Source organism: Telmatherina bonti (assembly GCF_933228915.1).
Source record: "Telmatherina bonti genome assembly, chromosome: 4".
In the NCBI taxonomy this organism is placed as follows: domain Eukaryota; kingdom Metazoa; phylum Chordata; class Actinopteri; order Atheriniformes; family Telmatherinidae; genus Telmatherina; species Telmatherina bonti.
Window position 1 is genome coordinate 34653857 of NC_136622.1, and position 15786 is coordinate 34669642.

Below are 15786 nucleotides of genomic sequence, written 5' to 3' on the forward strand. Positions count from 1 at the left end.
CCTCCGTCTTCTGTTTGTGCAACCCTCATCAGCGAAGATGACGAGGATGTAGTTCACACTCTGGGTGTGTCGTTGCGAATTTTCACCGCCTGTTACGAGCCTGGCGTGGACATACCCAGTTTTGCATTTGGCTTTTGTTGTGAAAACAGAGATTTTATGTCTGGAGTTTTTGGGCAACATCTCTCTCTCGTGCTTGTGGTTTGTAATGCACCATCTGCATTCTTGAACCCTGCCAATGTTATTTTTATTCTGTTCAGCATGTCGAATCAGCGTTTGGTTGCTCAGATTTCTCCCAGTTAAAACGGTTTCTTAATATATCTCTATTTATCTTAATCTTTATTCTACCAGAAACGGAGCCAAGTGAGTCTATGTGGTCTTCTGGTTTTCCTTAAGTCCTGTTAGAAGACTTGTTAAGAGTTTGGTCCTGTCCAGGCACTGTGTCCTTACTAGCAGAAGCATCTGGTCTTTTCACTGAGTTCAGCTTCTATTATTTCCTGAAGTTGGCCACATGAGGAAACCCAGCCTGGAAGTGCAAAAAGGATGTACAGGATGCAACATGGCTCCTGCTTTCTTACACCTGATCAAAGAATTTGATCATTAAAGTAGAGAAATAAACTTTTCTACCTTTTTCTCTGTAGTTTTAGAATGCATCGGCATTCCTGCTTCACACACGCTTCAACAGGCCGTTCTGACCCATCACAGGAGCACATCAGATCAGTTCAGATTAATTCATGTTGAGAAATAGATTTTGTGATATCATCACGGTCACTTTCAAAATTACAAATATTCTGCCAGGCTGAGGATTATCCAGATGAACAAGTTTATCATTAAACTGGTGTATAAATCAGTATATATCAGTATATATCTGGAATGACACTTGGTAATATAATCGGGTTTTGGTGCTCAGATCGGAGGATAGCTGCGTTGGTTGCGTGTCTAAAGAGAAGAGGATGCTGCTGCGTTTTACCCTTGCACTGACTTGCACAGAAATCAAACTGTATTAATTTGATTTGATATACTTTACCTTTTTTAAAAAGGCTGCTAGTTTATTTTTTTTATAAATGCAGGCAGCGTTTTACTGCGCTCTGTTTGTTACCCAGGTAAGGGGTGCATTATGCACATTCCATTTTGTTGTTTTTTTTCAAATTCTTAAAAATAAAAATGACATAAAAAATCAGATTTCTTTATTGCATTGTTTTAATTTAATCAATGCAACGAAACATAATTCATTAATATTGTAATGAAGTTAAACATGAGACGGCATCGTACAACAGAGTCGTCACGTGGTGCGTCATTCTCTACAGGATGCACTGCAGGGAAAATAAGCATTTTATCATTAAGGCTCATTATGTATTTGGAGCCAACTTAGTCATTTTGATAGTAGGCTAATATAGCTAATATAGATACATAAAGCATGTGTTGCCTTCATGATAAGGCTTATATAAGGCTTTTCATTTTTTTGCGGCTCCAGACATATTTGTTTTTTGTTTTTTTGGTCCAATATGGCTCTTTCAACATTTTGGGTTGCCGACCCCTGGTCTAGATGGACTAAAAGGTTGAATAAAAATAGATTAATTTCATTCATTTCATTCAGGTCTGTAAAAGGCCATGCTGGTGGATTTATTTCCCGATCTGGACTTTGGAAAGAAACTAACGTGAACTCCCTCATCTGACCTCAGTGCCCTGCAGGGTTAAAGTTCAAACCAAGCTCTAAATCAGGCAGAAGAGTCGCGCTCCGGCATACAGGAGAACTACGTGACATTTCAGCTTGATGACTCTTAGAATTGAGAAAGTTTTAGAGAAAACTTTGGACAGTCTTCAATAAAAAATGAAAAAAAGCAGAGTTTCTGTGTAAATCTACATGAGTCAGCCTGGATCTGTGTGAATATGTGGAGGTGGGTCAGAGCAGAGAGGCGGGGTTATTTTCTGTCAGTGTGCTGGTGTCTCACCAGTAGACAGCTGTAGTAAACACAGTGAGGCTCCCTGCTTCGCCACGCTCCTCCGATTCGCCTCCGTTTGTCACATTGACTGGACCTGCTGCTTTCATCCAGAAGCTCGGGGTTATTTCAGGAGCTCCAAACGTTTGGAGTGGCTTCGATTCAGGCTGGGACTAACTTCTCACCACCTGCTGTCTGTTCGGATCTTGGAAATATTGACGGGTTCTTTCACAGAAATTCAGAGCTTGCTGGGAAGCTCTTTTCATATGGCAAGTATCATGATGCTTTATAGCTTTTCCTGAAACAAAAAGTGAATGAAACACATCGTAGTGTGACATAAATTTATTTCTAAAGCGTGGAATGATTTGTTTGTTAGTTTTCATGATCCTTTTCAGCATCGGTAGTGTAGAAGAGGCTGTTAAATGTGGAGAGAAATAAATACAAACAGCTTAAATACGCTGTTTGTATTCAGCTTCAGGGCTGCTTCAATGCGAGCACTGATTTAAATGATTAATCTCTCATCAGAGTGCAAAGCGTCAGACTGTTATGCAGCCGTTTCCTGCCTGAGATGCGTGAAGAGCAGATCTCACATCTCCAACACTGCACAGTCTGTTTTTCCTTCTGTCTGCATATTTCACATCTGCTTCTTATATCAGCAGACCAGTGTACCCCTTGGCACCGGCCACGGCTCTCTCCTTTCCATCTTCTCTGTAGAAAACTGGAAGCGGCCTCCAAATGATCGATTTCCAAGTCATATTAGAAACATCTTGTGTCTAAATTAGCCGAAGCTCTAATTCAACTTGGAACACTCATTTTTTCTTGTTTTTTTTTTTTGTTTTGTTTTTTCTTTTTGTTCTCCTCTCTCACTTCCTCCTTTTTTGGTCTTGTCCACCACCTTCCTGTCTATCTCCCCTTCTTCTCCTGCCCTGAAGCAATGGATATGAAGGCTGGTTGCGTCACAGTCCAGCCAGCGTGGTCTCAGACAGCAGTCAGTACACTTGACTTTTCTGAAGCAGAGACGGAGCAGCTGCCGGTGAGTCGTGTGTCGTCGTATTAATCAACCTGTCCAGCCTGGCTTTGTTTGGTTCCTCAGCTTGGTGAGGATTTTGTGGGTGCAGGAGTTGTTTGTTTGTTTTCAGTGACATCAGCGTGACTGTTGCATGTGTAGCTTGGGTGTCATGTAATCATCTGATAATAACTTCACGGTCGGCATCACCTCTGTGTGAGAACGATTTTAAATGATTTCTAATCAGTTTATCCCTCATTTCATGCTTTTTATAAACCTGATTTAACTGATTGGAAAAAGTAAAACCTTCTTTGTGGCTGAGATTCAGTTAAAGATAAAAGTCTTTATCTGTGACTTCATCTCCAAAATGAGGTGTGAAAAATGAGGAGGTTATGTTTTTCTTGGGCAAACTTCGCTGCATGTTGAAACATAACCTGTCAGAGGAATGCGTCGTCAACTTTACCCCCAACCAATAAAAAAAAGGGAAAAAAAGTATGTATTTCCTCTGAACATGTCTGTTCCTCACTGAATGAATTCTCTGGAAATAGGCTCATTTTTGAGCTTTAATGGTGATGGATTAATAAAATGAAGTGGATGAGACAAAAAATTAGAAATACTCACGACCAAAAGAAGCCACTAACAGGAAAGTTAATGTGTAGTTTTGCATGAACATAGGAGGAAAAGTATCCATCTTTAATGTAAATATGAAACTGATAGTTATGCTGCAGGTATTGGTTCATTTTTCATAAGAGTTTATGTGTAATCTGGGAAAACACACTCCTTGTGTGTGTCACTGCAGAGGAGGCTCATATTACAACATATTGTGTATAGTTACAGTAAGCTGTCTGGTGTCCAAATCCTATAAAACTGCAAGTGAGTCACACAAACTGAGTGAATCAGAACTACTGCAAGGGACCTCTTCTCCGTGGGGCTTTATTTGGACATCTTGGGCTTTTTATTTGTGAGTTCATAACTAAGCAGATCCAACAATGCTTTCACTTTTTATTTTATTAAAAATTATTTAAAACAAAAAAAAAAATCTAAAGATCAAATCCAAATATTTTATCCAAAGTTAAAAATCAAATGGCAAACGAAAGCACCAATGATTACCCAACTCTGCTATATACTGACAGACTTCCTGCTGGAAACAAGATTTGCTCGTTGTCCATGTCTGTGCGTAAAGCCGCTGCTCCTGCAGCAGTTTGCTCCCATCATAGCTGCGTTTGCTGGTTCATCTTGTATCTCAGCTGGGTAAACGGTTTGCTGCTTGGCCATTTCTTAAACCACCTTCCTGAACAGCAAACGCCCCATAAAGGAGTAGCGGCATGTGATGCTTTAGCTTGTAACTCAGAGTGAACTTCCTGTTCTCGCGGACATATTTAGGGACATTTTGCGGCTTGTTCCCAACATACCAGCCGAGCAAAACTTTATTCTCGACGCCTCGATATCGTGAGCCGGCAACTTTCTGCTTCTGCCAGTTTGCTGATGCGAGATTGAATAGATTTTTTTTAAATGAAGTGTAGATCAAGGAGGTGAGAGAGAATGAAAATTTGCACAACATATGGCACTTACACAAAGTTCTTGTTTCTCTCGGTGTATGTAACAGGCTTTTGATGAGAGCAGTATTAAGTAAAATGTGGAAGACATTTTTAAAAAGGAGTATAATCTTTAAATAAAGCTAAAACTTTCAGCTATCCTTGCTAGCGAGTTGAAGTTTTGTCCATACAAACAGGATTTTTTGTCAAAGTGTAGTTTTTCTCTTGTACATTTTAAATACAAACAAATAAAATATAAAAATGTGACCCTGTTTACTAAGAAATAGATTAAAATGCCTTTAGGAACCTGCCGACCTAAAACGTTTAGCCCCTGTGTCTGAAGATATGCTAGCTAATCATAAAGCTAGCAAAAACAATTACCGCTTCCACCAACTTGAAGAAATGATTGGTGTTTTTATCTAGCGGTGTCCTCAAAAACATGTCCAGATGCCATTTTTCTTCAGTTCTATTCACAATAACGTCTATATTTACATGCAAACATATATAAAGTCTTTTTTTTAAAAAGATTAGCGCTAGCACAGCTTTAGCTACATCTGCCATTGCAATGTAAGCAGGAATTAATGGAGCCTTTTATGATGTAAATCACACGTTGACACAATCAAATGCTGTGAACCAAGAGCAGATAATCCTGTCAAGGTTTGAGCAGCACAACTAGATTATCTAAAAACCTTCACCTTGAAAAGTGTCGTTAGCTAAACGTTAGCTTTCAGTGCCTTAAACTACATTCATTACGCTAAGTTTTCATAGCATTTTCTTTTATCTAAATAAACTAGATCAGTTGGTTTTTCAATTTTAATGTCTTGTAAAAATAAGGATCAATGTTTTACTGAATGACTGAACCAGCTCTGCAGTGGGGAGGTTTCCATCCACCAGTGAAGCAAACTTGTCAGCAAAACTGCAACAAAGCCACAAGAAAAGAAAAGTCAGAACATATTTATTAGCTTGTTTGGCTTGAATAAACTGAGCTGCATGGTGACTAAATGGTGACAGGCTGGACTTCATTCCTTATGGTTGTAATTTAGTAGAAGTAGCACTTCTAACAAGAGGAGAATAACAGTAGACATCCACTAAAGGAAAATAAATATTAACTTAAATCTTTGGAGATGTTTTGAATCTTATATCATGAATGTAAGTTATTTTAATTCTGCTTAATGCAGTCTTATCTTGCAACTGCACAAACTTGTTTGGGGAAGTTTACCTGACTTCTTTCTCCAATCTTCTAAAATTGAATCTGATCCTGGAGTCCAAAGATTCAGATCATAGATTCAGATCTTTTAACTGAACAGATCAGACTTTAACTCACGAAGCTGCACTTGCCATCTCAGCTGTCAACACCAACATCAGGAATCTTAGGAGTTATGCTGAAAGCTAAGTTGCAGAGATTCTCCGTATCAGTGTACAGGTGTCGACTGGTTAACTGAATGAGTGTGTTTTCTGACTTTTGTTTGGAGATTTGTGTCTTAATTGACATCATTCCTTGTTTGACACATCTCCTTACACTGGTGTCTGTTAGTGAACAAACGCTGTCACCAGAATTCACCATGTCGGGTACATTTTATGAACATACATATCAGATGTTTGGGTACGATACACACAGTCACACACTTTGCTCCCTCTCTGGAAACTGAAACATAACAAGTGCCACCGTTTGAGCAAACCCACGTGTGCTGGAGGCGTCTGCACTGTTGCACAGTGAGGGAATCAGTTAATGGAGAACAGGCGCTCAGACAGGCAGGCAGCCCTCTGGCAGAAGGGTCGAGGTAAAAACCGGGGCCCTTGGCTCTTCTACTCCGCCTCCTCGCTTAACCAGAGGACAGATGGCAGGAGAAGAAAAGAAAGCGAGTGGCGGTGGTTTTCCGTCATGGCACTCCTCAGCAGATGCAGCGTTTATTTATCGAAAAATAAATCAGAGTGAGTCAGGCGTGCCTGCGCTCGCTCTTTCATCTCCTGCAGCTTTCCTCTCTGTGTTGTTTTCAATCCCACCTACTGGGCCACAGCTAACGGTCATGTTTAGGAAAGTAGGCCCACTCCGGCATACACAGGGAGACCCTGCGGAGTCACATGCTCTGCTTCCAGGAAAACAATGAAAACAGGCTCTGAAGAAAAAAGCAGTGCAAGTGTAACTGATGAAATAAAGATTTTGTTTCTATGTTTAATGCCAACATTGTGTATTTAGTTCATGATTAAAGCCGTGATGTGCAGCTGCATGCAGGATGGTGAAGGGCTGGAGGAAATCAGACATCATCTGATTGTGATGTGATGAATCTCAGGGCTGTAAAATTCAGAATGATCTAATATAAAATGATCCGTGTTGAGGCCTTAACACACCAGGCAGCCCCGGTGTTTTAAGGCCTCTATGTTGCATAAACAACACAAAACACAAAAACAATAAGACGCTCAGGCACGGTGATATAAGGTCTTTATGAGGTAACAGCGACAAAGTGACATTTTCATTGCTCATGACCGGCCTTGGTTATGCTGATGCCTTCTCTGATTGGTCGATTGCATATCTGTCGGATGGGAATATTAAGCAAAATCTACCTCCGTTTGAAAAAAATAAAACGTGCAAAATTGATGGACAGAATTTTGTCACAGATGGGAACGTTCCCATTGACTTGACGTGGATGCGATTAAAAAATATTCCTGAATTATTTGGATGAAATATCAAGAATGTGTGTAAAGGCCTGAACCTGACTGGGAAAGCTGTATTTTTCCTGGTCTTAGAGGAATTGCGATTGTCCGGGGGAGTCTCTTCGATTGAGCAGGGAATTCCACATAAGTTAATGTGAACAAAAATGTGAAGCAAAAGTTCACATGCATTCACATCAGGATAGTCCGCTAGACTCGGCCCGATTGGGAACTCTGATCAGTTGTAGGGGGTGTATCCATGAGGAGATCACGTTCTCACTGCATTTTGGTCAAACAAGCCAAACCATTACAATAATATATCCCCATTCCCACCAAAGGTGGCGCTGCAGTAGTATTTAGCAAAAGAAAGGACAAGACCGAAAACTTGCAAGTTAAACATGGAGACGAAACTATGGCTGTTTTGGGTTTTTATTGTGTCTCATGCAAGTATACTGCAGAAATCCACTGCAACAATGGACGCAGTATGAACACCAGATGAGGCAGTGGACCCTTAACGCCATCACTATGGATTTACCCACAATGCAATGCTACCCCAAATGCAGGAAGTTACTTTTTTGTACTCCACTTGCTGTATTTGGTCTGCTTGAAACTGACAGAGACCTGCATTTGTAGGTGGACCAAGTCTTCTTTGATCCGAATCAGAATTGGTTTGGCGCATTCACATTTCTCTAAACGAAGCAGACTTTCCCAGCAAACGGACTCGGATTCGAATAAAAAAAAAAAAAGGCTGATGTGAACGTGTCCTCAAAGTATTTTCAGAATCCTGTCCTCAAAGGCAACAATCCTGCTGGTTTTCCATGTTTACCTGTTCCAACACACCTGACTCACACTAATCGGTCATTGTGCAGAACTTCATTGGCTGTTGGATCCATGTGATGGAAGTTTGGTGTGTTGGAGCAGGGATACATGGAAAACCTGCATGACAGCAGCAATTGAGGACAGACTTTGGGCACCCCTGGCTTATTGTAGACGTGCAGCTCTGGTTGTGTGGAGTCAGTCTTGACCTGCAGGACTAAGGTCAGACCATCAGCGTGTTTAACTGTGAGGAGGAGACGGCGGTTGTCTTCTCTGTCAGCCGTAGACGATGAACCAGCGATGATGCGTGCTCGCCGTCTGACTGGTCTCATTTCACTGTTTGAACAAGACCGTGCATGACTGTCGCTGGTTGAGCGCTAACCAATCATTTGTGTGTGGGGTGTGCTTAGTGGAATGCACCGGAGTGTGTTTCCTGGCTGCTTTCGTGAAGGGAGGAAAGGATGGGGGGGAGGAGGGGTTCAAGGCTGAGAGGGGTTGATGTAAAAGTGAATCCTGGGTAGCTGATGAGCAGAGGTGTTAATACTAGCATAACTCGGCGCGGCGAAGAATCTGTAGCCTTTGCCAAGGCGGTGATGACTCGCATGTTCGGGCACGACTTGAAAACATCCATTTCTTACTGATACTGTGATTGAACACTCGAAGATAAAGAACAGTTGACAGAAAGATTGAATCAAACGCTATTTTTGGTGCTTAACATCCTGAGCTGATGTGAGTGGATGCTGGTTGCTTAGAACAATGACGATGTGGGGGGTGGGGTGAGTTTGCTCCATGGGTGTTGGTACCATTATAACAAAACAGCTGTGGGTATGTGTTGCTGCACATATAGGGTAGCTCCTGTTTTCACAACATGTCAATTAGAGATAAGAGGTTTATTTTTCCTCTTATGTTGTGTGTTTTTCTGTCAGACCTGCTGGGCTTACACCCCCCACATGAATCCCACATCCTGACTGTCGCACTGCCCCGCCCTTCCAAACACATCTAACCTGAAACATGAAGAAAGTCACGTTTATGGTGGATTTCCTTCTTACTCCTCATAATGCAGTTGTTTTGCTTCCGAACTTTCAAACGCTTCTCCCAAATCCTGATGAATCAGCCGTCTTTGCAGAAAACAGAGCAGGTTACACGGACCAGCTTTCAATGTCAGAAACACGGAAACACTTTTTCTGTCATGACTGTTGCATAATTGCTGAAAGCAAAGAGCACTGACTCCAGATGCAGACGCAGCTGAGATGAAGAGTTTTCATCAGATAAGTTTTATTAGCTGCAGTCTGAGTTTGACAGAGCTGTGCAAAAGTCTTGCTTTTTCTTTATATTTTGCTCCAAAGCTGCCTGGATTGACGTTTTAAAATGGTTTGAGGAGGGTTTATTGAGTTTTTGTTTTCTTTTTTCATTTACTGCTTTTTCACCCATTTTTCAAGGGGGATGCTATTTTTTTTAACCCCTTTAACCAACCAATGACTTATTGAAGCATAAAAAATGTCTTTTTTTGTCAACACGAGACAGACAACAATCTATTTTAAATGGGTTTTGTAGACCTTGTTACCAGCACCTTGTTGTAAATACATGTACATTCTTATCATTTTAATTGCATCTACAGAAAAGACCAAAAATTATCACAATTTGATGTAAAATAGTGTTACTGCAGCAACCTACTGAGCCGTTAGCTGACAACTTGGCATATCTCAGCATGGTGTCCAGTTTATTCCTAAAACGTGAAGGAAACTCATGAAGATGAGAACCATAAAGTTAGTCAGTCATTTTGTGAACTGCTTGTCCAAACAAGAGTCATGGGGAACTTGGAGCCTATCCCAGCATTGGGTGAGAGCATAGACTGTATATAAGAGATGAACGGAACCTCTGTGATGTCACTCGTAGGTTTCTGAAGAGCTGAATTGAAGCTCGGTGGGCGGTTCCTACTATCGCCATCTTGGCAGCGTCACGCGTGTCGTCTCTCCCGGAAAATACAAATATGGCCAAAGAGGTGGAGCTTAGAGGGGGGGCTGTGAGCGTCATGGTGGATGATTGCTATCTAGTGAACTCCGAGCTGCCTGTAGCTAAGAGCTAACCGAGCTAACCTGGAGATAACAGGAGCTAACCAGCTAACGGAGGTAAGCAGGCTAAAGCTGAGTCACGCTGTTAACCCACGGTTGTTCTACATTCCTCCTTGATGAAGCAGGCTATCGGATACCTGTCAATCAAAAGGACACGCCCCTAAATATGCATAATTTTGAGATTACTTTACTTTTAAATGGTGGAGTTAGAAAAAAAATTCACTCCCTCCCACAGTTGTCATGACGGTAAACCTGACCTATTAAACCTATTGAACCTAAAATGAAAAAATTATGTACAGAATGTAATGGTGAGATTCTATAAAGAAAAGGGGGAAAAAATGGAATCCGGAAGATGTATCTGGAGCTTTATCTCCATCAACTGCTGGTCGAAGTCTCATCAGAAAAAGTCAAGAAGTTTTATTTTTTTTGTCCTTTTACATACAGTCTTTGAGAACTTTTGCATCACTTTATGGTAAAATCTTTGCTCAAAACTCAGTTGAACCACTCTGATACTTGTCTTCTGCACCCTGGTGGATAAAATATCATGATAATACACTACAGTAATCTCACATGTTACATGGTAATTCCTGAAGACTTCAGCATCTGTTGACCAGTCAAGCTGCTGTTGTGCAGGGCTGTAACTGGACAAATTTATCTGCATGATTTTATACAAACAACTGGAGTAAATAATCAGTTATATTGATATTGTTATTTTTGTTTTGTCTTCTAGTGCCTCCTTCTAAGCTTTTTTAGTCATTTAGCTTGAGACAAATGGAAGGAATTTACTTGGAAGCTATTAGGGGTAAGAAAGTGAAATTCCAGGGTGCTGATGCTGGGAAAACCATCCGTATCCAGTATCCTCCCCCCACTTCATCTGCTGTGTTTTTTAACCATCACTGAGCTTGAATCATAAGAGGTTATAAAATAAATTCAAGCAAAAAAAAGAAAAGAAATTCCCACCGTTTTAATGAATGTTGTTGAAAATTGATGTTGAAGAATTTGCACCGTTTTTCTTTTTTGTTTTTTCATGCCGTCAGTTTTATTTTTACACAGAAAAATAACAGGAGGTGTTGTTTTTTCTTATCTCTCCGGAGATAAATTCTGTAAGAAATCCCCGCCTGCGGCTCCATCATGATGCAAACTCGCTCTGTGATGTACGCTGTTGCATAAGTGCTAGGTGTGCTCTGGCAGGACAAGCTGTTCTGCAGTGAGACACAGTCAGGACGCAGACAGACAGGGAAGCGCAGTTTTGGCTTTTGCTACATCAGTAATAGCTTGACTGAGCGGATCCTCTTCAAAGCAGCGCTGTGATGAATGAGCCCTCTATCAGTCCTATCTACACTCTTTATTTGAATTTATCTGCGGCCTACAACCCCCCACCTCCCTCCTTCTCCCCCCATGTGTCATGCGAGTCCAAGCACACACATTTAACCCAAAGATTTTCCAGTGTGTGAGGATGTGGCAAGCTGTCCAGGCTCATTAAAAATGGTCCTCAAGAGCCAGAAATTGGGATGGTGGTGAGGCGATGGCAGCCAAACCCAACTGCCTGGCTGTTGTTGGAAACCCACATGTTCCATCCATGATCGTAAATCATGTTTAAAAGGCTGGAAATCCAAACTTAGGTAGCCACTCCTTAGTTTATCGTCTTCAGGGTCAGCTGTGTGTAGTAGCCATAAGAAGACCAAACCCTTCAGCATAGTCGGTGGCAACATGGTGTGCTGTAAAGAATCTGAACATAAAGCTGCTATTTAGAGGTAAAGATCTAGATTCATCTCAGACAACTTGTTCTCTGCTGTTCATTATTGACACAACCTCGCAGCAGACACAAACACCCACTGTTCACTTTATTAGGTACACACAGTAGCAGGTTGGACCGTCTCTTTTAGAACTGCCTCAGTTCTTGCTGGCATAGATTCAACAAGGTGTTGGAAATGTTCCTCAGAGATTTTCTCCATATTGACACGAAGCATGGCTTCGTGGCTGCACATTATGAGAATCTCCCGTTCCACCTCATCATGATGAGAATCTCCCGTTCCACCTCATCATGATGAGAATCTCCCGTTCCACCTCATCATGATGAGAATCTCCCGTTCCACCTCATCATGATGAGAATCTCCCGTTCCACCTCATCACCATGAGAATCTCCCGTTCCACCTCATCATGACGAGAATCTCCCGTTCCACCTCATCATGACGAGAATCTCCCGTTCCACCTCATCATGATGAGAACCTCCTGTTCCACCTCATCACCATGAGAATCTCCCGTTCCACCTCATCATGACGAGAATCTCCCGTTCCACCTCATCACCATGAGAACCTCCCGTTCCACCTCATCATGATGAGAACCTCCTGTTCCACCTCATCATGACGAGAATCTCCCGTTCCACCACATCATGATGAGAATCTCCCGTTCCACCTCATCATCATGAGAACCTCCTGTTCCACTTCATCATTATGAGAATCTCCCGTTCCACCTGATCATCATGAGAACCTCCTGTTCCACTTCATCATGATGAGAATCTCCCGTTCCACCTGATCATCATGAGAACCTCCTGTTCCACCTCATCACCATGAGAACCTCCTGTTCCACCTCATCACCATGAGAATCTCGCGTTCCACCTCATCATGATGAGAACCTCCCGTTCCACCTCATCACCATGAGAATCTCCCGTTCCACCTGATCATCATGAGAACCTCCTGTTCCACTTCATCATGATGAGAATCTCCCGTTCCACCTGATCATCATGAGAACCTCCTGTTCCACCTCATCACCATGAGAACCTCCTGTTCCACCTCATCACCATGAGAATCTCGCGTTCCACCTCATCATGATGAGAACCTCCTGTTCCACCACATCATGATGAGAATCTCCCGTTCCACCTCATCATCATGAGAACCTCCTGTTCCACTTCATCATTATGAGAATCTCCCGTTCCACCTGATCATCATGAGAACCTCCTGTTCCACTTCATCATGATGAGAATCTCCCGTTCCACCTGATCATCATGAGAACCTCCTGTTCCACCTCATCACCATGAGAACCTCCTGTTCCACCTCATCACCATGAGAATCTCGCGTTCCACCTCATCATGATGAGAACCTCCCGTTCCACCTCATCACCATGAGAATCTCCCGTTCCACCTGATCATCATGAGAACCTCCTGTTCCACTTCATCATGATGAGAATCTCCCGTTCCACCTGATCATCATGAGAACCTCCTGTTCCACCTCATCACCATGAGAACCTCCTGTTCCACCTCATCACCATGAGAATCTCGCGTTCCACCTCATCATGATGAGAACCTCCTGTTCCACCTCATCACCATGAGAATCTCCCGTTCCACCTCATCACAATGAGAACCTCCCGTTCCACCTCATCACCATGAGAACCTCCCGTTCCACCTCATCATGATGAGAACCTCCCGTTCCACCTCATCATGATGAGAACCTCCTGTTCCACCTCATCACCATGAGAATCTCCCGTTCCACCTCATCATGACGAGAATCTCCCGTTCCACCTCATCATGACGAGAATCTCCCGTTCCACCTCATCATGACGAGAATCTCCCGTTCCACCTCATCACCATGAGAACCTCCCGTTCCACCTCATCATGATGAGAACCTCCTGTTCCACCTCATCATGACGAGAATCTCCCGTTCCACCTCATCACCATGAGAATCTCCCGTTCCACCTCATCATGATGAGAAACTCCCGTTCCACCACATCACGATGAGAATCTCCCGTTCCACCTCATCATGATGAGAATCTCCCGTTCCACCTCATCACCATGAGAATCTCCCGTTCCACCTCATCATGATGAGAAACTCCCGTTCCACCTCATCATGATGAGAATCTCCCGTTCCACCTCATCACCATGAGAATCTCCCGTTCCACCTCATCACCATGAGAATCTCCCGTTCCACCTCATCACCATGAGAATCTCCCGTTCCACCTCATCATGATGAGAATCTCCCATTCCACCTCATCACCATGAGAATCTCCCGTTCCACCTCATGATGAGAAACTCCCGTTCCACCTCATCACCATGAGAGTCTCCCGTTCCACCTCATCATGATGAGAACCTCCTGTTCCACCTCATCACCATGAGAATCTCCCGTTCCACCTCATCATGACGAGAATCTCCCGTTCCACCTCATCATGACGAGAATCTCCCGTTCCACCTCATCACCATGAGAACCTCCCGTTCCACCTCATCATGATGAGAACCTCCTGTTCCACCTCATCATGACGAGAATCTCCCGTTCCACCTCATCACCATGAGAATCTCCCGTTCCACCTCATCATGATGAGAAACTCCCGTTCCACCACATCACGATGAGAATCTCCCGTTCCACCTCATCATGATGAGAATCTCCCGTTCCACCTCATCACCATGAGAATCTCCCGTTCCACCTCATCATGATGAGAATCTCCCGTTCCACCTCATCACCATGAGAATCTCCCGTTCCACCTCATCATGATGAGAAACTCCCGTTCCACCTCATCATGATGAGAATCTCCCGTTCCACCTCATCACCATGAGAATCTCTCGTTCCACCTCATCACCATGAGAATCTCCCGTTCCACCACATCATGACGAGAATCTCCTGTTCCACCTCATCATGATGAGAATCTCCCGTTCCACCACATCATGACGAGAATCTCCTGTTCCACCTCATCATGATGAGAATCTCCCGTTCCACCTCATCACCATGAGAATCTCCCTTTCCACCTCATCATGATGAGAATCTCCCGTTCCACCTCTTCATGATGGGAATCTCCCGTTCCACCTCATCATGATGAGAATCTCCCGTTCCACCTCATCATGATGAGAATCTCCCGTTCCACCTCATCATGATGAGAATCTCCCGTTCCACCTCATCATGATGAGAATCTCCCGTTCCACCACATCATGACGAGAATCTCCCGTTCCACCTCATCATGATGAGAATCTCCCGTTCCACCTCATCATGATGAGAATCTCCCTTTCCACCTCATCATGATGAGAATCTCCCGTTCCACCTCTTCATGATGGGAATCTCCCGTTCCACCTCATCATGATGAGAATCTCCCGTTCCACCTCATCATGATGAGAATCTCCCGTTCCACCACATCATGACGAGAATCTCCCGTTCCACCTCATCATGATGAGAATCTCCCGTTCCACCTCATCACCATGAGAATCTCCCTTTCCACCTCACCATGATGAGAATCTCCCGTTCCACCTCTTCATGATGGGAATCTCCCGTTCCACCTCATCATGATGAGAATCTCCCGTTCCACCTCATCATGATGAGAATCTCCCGTTCCACCACATCATGACGAGAATCTCCCGTTCCACCTCATCATGATGAGAACCTCCCGTTCCACCTCATCATGATGAGAATCTCCCAGAGCTGCTCTGCTGGATGTAGATCTGGTGACTGTGGAGCCGTTGGAGGACAGTGAACTCGTCATGATGGAGATGATGTGAGCTTTGTGACATGGTTTTCTGACTCTGCCATCTAAATGTTGCAGCTGAAATGGAAAGTCATCAGCCCAGGCAATCCCAGGGTCAGATGTTTGGCATGAAAACGATGGAGGGGTGGGGGGTTGTGCAGATAGAAAGTGACCTGCGTAGTCACATTGGGGTTTGTGTGTTTGTGTTCTCAGCTGTTGGGGAGGATATGAATGTGGGGCGCTGTGTGTGCGTGCAGAGCTTTCCTCAGCTATAAGGCAACCCTGAATCACCTCTCTAATCCAGGCAGATCTGAGAGCAGGCCTGTGGGGGC

At 43.3% G+C, this 15786-nt stretch overlaps 1 protein-coding gene across 4 annotated transcripts in view; it reads left to right on the plus strand.

The window, feature by feature from the left end:
• The window catches only part of plekhg5b (pleckstrin homology domain containing, family G (with RhoGef domain) member 5b), a gene marked incomplete at its 3' end in the record, with an annotated part of 83395 nt that overhangs the window by 40346 nt on the left and 27263 nt on the right, over nucleotides 1-15786 (plus strand). The window contains exon 1 of one of the 4 annotated variants that reach the window (XM_079239924.1): nucleotides 2905-2970. The exons of the other annotated variants lie outside the window; for them this stretch is intronic. Of the gene's footprint in view, nucleotides 1-2904; nucleotides 2971-15786 lie in introns of those variants that run through there. 4 annotated transcript variants of the gene reach the window in all.